At 59.4% G+C, this 3,000-nt stretch overlaps 4 non-coding genes across 4 annotated transcripts; all 4 read left to right on the top strand.

Moving 5' to 3' along the window:
- Positions 1-458: 458 nt before the first annotated feature.
- TRNAY-GUA (transfer RNA tyrosine (anticodon GUA)) lies at positions 459-547 on the top strand. Its single transcript is given in 2 exon segments — positions 459-495; positions 512-547. It is a non-coding gene; the product is annotated as a tRNA-Tyr (tRNA).
- Positions 548-624: 77 nt separating this feature from the next.
- On the top strand, positions 625-697 carry TRNAA-AGC (transfer RNA alanine (anticodon AGC)). Its single transcript has one exon. It is a non-coding gene; the product is annotated as a tRNA-Ala (tRNA).
- Positions 698-1,812: 1,115 nt separating this feature from the next.
- Positions 1,813-1,901, top strand: TRNAY-GUA (transfer RNA tyrosine (anticodon GUA)). Its single transcript is given in 2 exon segments — positions 1,813-1,849; positions 1,866-1,901. It is a non-coding gene; the product is annotated as a tRNA-Tyr (tRNA).
- Positions 1,902-1,978: 77 nt separating this feature from the next.
- TRNAA-AGC (transfer RNA alanine (anticodon AGC)) lies at positions 1,979-2,051 on the top strand. Its single transcript has one exon. It is a non-coding gene; the product is annotated as a tRNA-Ala (tRNA).
- Positions 2,052-3,000: the final 949 nt, after the last annotated feature.

The raw sequence follows: 3,000 nt of genomic DNA, 5'->3' as shown, positions 1-3,000 counted from the left end.
GAAGGTGGGAGCTGTTGGAGGTAGCGGTTGCACTCTGCGCATGCTGAGGACGGGGTGTCTGTTGCCCTTGTGCAAAAGGCGAAGCTGTGAGGGGTTGTTTGGGGTGTTGCGGAAGTGAGGAGGAGGTTACTGAGAAGATGGCGGATGGGTGTTGTTTTGTGAGCGTGTTGATCAGAGGTGAAGTGAGAGGAGGGCAGAAGGTTCAGGCGAGTGGTTTGAGGTGGTGGCATTCTGGATGTCTGTGTGTCTGAGGAGAGGGCAAGGAAAGGGTTTCTGCGTTTTTGTGTATGTGCCTTTAGTGAGGGAAGCGCCTGAGGTGTGCGTGGAGGCGTGTTGGTGCTGTAGGGAAGTGTGTATGGAGGAGGAGTTGTAGCAGAGTGGTGCGGCTTAGATCTGGAAGCGGGAGAGGTGTGTGAGGGGCGTGTGAAGGGCGTGTTGCCGGGCAGGTGTCTGTGATTCCTTCGATAGCTCAGCTGGTAGAGCGGAGGACTGTAGGCTCCCATGCACGGCCATCCTTAGGTCGCTGGTTCAACTCCGGCTCGAAGGAGCGCCCTTTTGGCTCTTGTCCAGGGGACGGGCTGGGAGACTGCGAGCAGACGGCTGCTCAGGGGCCAGCCGTGGGCTGGGGAATTAGCTCAAGTGGTAGAGCGCTCGCTTAGCATGTGAGAGGCAGCGGGATCGATGCCCGCATTCTCCAATGCTTTTCCGTCCCCTTGCCTGGACGTCAGGCCTGCGGCAGTGGGGCCGCGTGTCGTCCCTACTGTGGGGCTCTGGAGAACCTGGGCAGCGTCTGGGCTGCTGCGGACCACGACGGCATCCAGTCAGCATGCAGGCCAAGGGCAGCACGGGCTGTAGCAGCAGGGAAGTGATGCTCCTCCGCCATTAATGGGCACGCGATCGACGGCATCAAGAGAAGCATGTCCTTGTGTAGGCCTCTGTGTGCGAGGAAGACGTTGAGCAAGTGCTGCAGGCTGAGAAGAAGGCCACCACCGGGACGGTGTGACTTGGGAACACGTGCTCTGCGAGGACGGCTCGATGAACGGGGCCTACCGAGAGCCAGGAGAGGAGAGGGCTTTGTGGGGAGCAAAGCAGCCCCCCTTCTCGGGACGGCTTCTTGGCTCGTTATCGATGCAGTAGAGCTCGGCCTTTTTGTCTGGCCGTTGGCAGAAGAGCGCGGAACAATGGAGCCCCGTTGAAGCAGGAGAGGAGTCCCGAGGCTACATGACATTGTCTTTCATCCTGAGGATTTTCAGACAGTGGACGAGGGTGGGCAGGGGCTCTGCGCGGTCCCCCTGCGTGTGAGTGGTCGTGAGGTGGAGGTGCTAAAGCCGTGCCGCAGGCGGTGTTATCGTCCGAAGGTGGGAGCTGTTGGAGGTAGCGGTTGCACTCTGCGCATGCTGAGGACGGGGTGTCTGTTGCCCTTGTGCAAAAGGCGAAGCTGTGAGGGGTTGTTTGGGGTGTTGCGGAAGTGAGGAGGAGGTTACTGAGAAGATGGCGGATGGGTGTTGTTTTGTGAGCGTGTTGATCAGAGGTGAAGTGAGAGGAGGGCAGAAGGTTCAGGCGAGTGGTTTGAGGTGGTGGCATTCTGGATGTCTGTGTGTCTGAGGAGAGGGCAAGGAAAGGGTTTCTGCGTTTTTGTGTATGTGCCTTTAGTGAGGGAAGCGCCTGAGGTGTGCGTGGAGGCGTGTTGGTGCTGTAGGGAAGTGTGTATGGAGGAGGAGTTGTAGCAGAGTGGTGCGGCTTAGATCTGGAAGCGGGAGAGGTGTGTGAGGGGCGTGTGAAGGGCGTGTTGCCGGGCAGGTGTCTGTGATTCCTTCGATAGCTCAGCTGGTAGAGCGGAGGACTGTAGGCTCCCATGCACGGCCATCCTTAGGTCGCTGGTTCAACTCCGGCTCGAAGGAGCGCCCTTTTGGCTCTTGTCCAGGGGACGGGCTGGGAGACTGCGAGCAGACGGCTGCTCAGGGGCCAGCCGTGGGCTGGGGAATTAGCTCAAGTGGTAGAGCGCTCGCTTAGCATGTGAGAGGCAGCGGGATCGATGCCCGCATTCTCCAATGCTTTTCCGTCCCCTTGCCTGGACGTCAGGCCTGCGGCAGTGGGGCTGCGTGTCGTCCCTACTGTGGGGCTCTGGAGAACCTGGGCAGCGTCTGGGCTGCTGCGGACCACGACGGCATCCAGTCAGCATGCAGGCCAAGGGCAGCACGGGCTGTAGCAGCAGGGAAGTGATGCTCCTCCGCCATTAATGGGCACGCGATCGACGGCATCAAGAGAAGCATGTCCTTGTGTAGGCCTCTGTGTGCGAGGAAGACGTTGAGCAAGTGCTGCAGGCTGAGAAGAAGGCCACCACCGGGACGGTGTGACTTGGGAACACGTGCTCTGCGAGGACGGCTCGATGAACGGGGCCTACCGAGAGCCAGGAGAGGAGAGGGCTTTGTGGGGAGCAAAGCAGCCCCCCTTCTCGGGACGGCTTCTTGGCTCGTTATCGATGCAGTAGAGCTCGGCCTTTTTGTCTGGCCGTTGGCAGAAGAGCGCGGAACAATGGAGCCCCGTTGAAGCAGGAGAGGAGTCCCGAGGCTACATGACATTGTCTTTCATCCTGAGGATTTTCAGACAGTGGACGAGGGTGGGCAGGGGCTCTGCGCGGTCCCCCTGCGTGTGAGTGGTCGTGAGGTGGAGGTGCTAAAGCCGTGCCGCAGGCGGTGTTATCGTCCGAAGGTGGGAGCTGTTGGAGGTAGCGGCTTGCACTCTGCGCATGCTGAGGACGGGGTGTCTGTTGCCCTTGTGCAAAAGGCGAAGCTGTGAGGGGTTGTTTGGGGTGTTGCGGAAGTGAGGAGGAGGTTACTGAGAAGATGGCGGATGGGTGTCGTTTTGTGAGCGTGTTGATCAGAGGTGAAGTGAGAGGAGGGCAGAAGGTTCAGGCGAGTGGTTTGAGGTGGTGGCATTCTGGATGTCTGTGTGTCTGAGGAGAGGGCAAGGAAAGGGTTTCTGCGTTTTTGTGTATGT

Source organism: Cygnus atratus, unplaced genomic scaffold (assembly GCF_013377495.2).
Source record: "Cygnus atratus isolate AKBS03 ecotype Queensland, Australia unplaced genomic scaffold, CAtr_DNAZoo_HiC_assembly HiC_scaffold_449, whole genome shotgun sequence".
NCBI lineage: Eukaryota > Metazoa > Chordata > Aves > Anseriformes > Anatidae > Cygnus > Cygnus atratus.
Note: the sequence above shows the minus strand (reverse complement) of the source record. Positions and strands in the feature narration are given on the sequence as shown.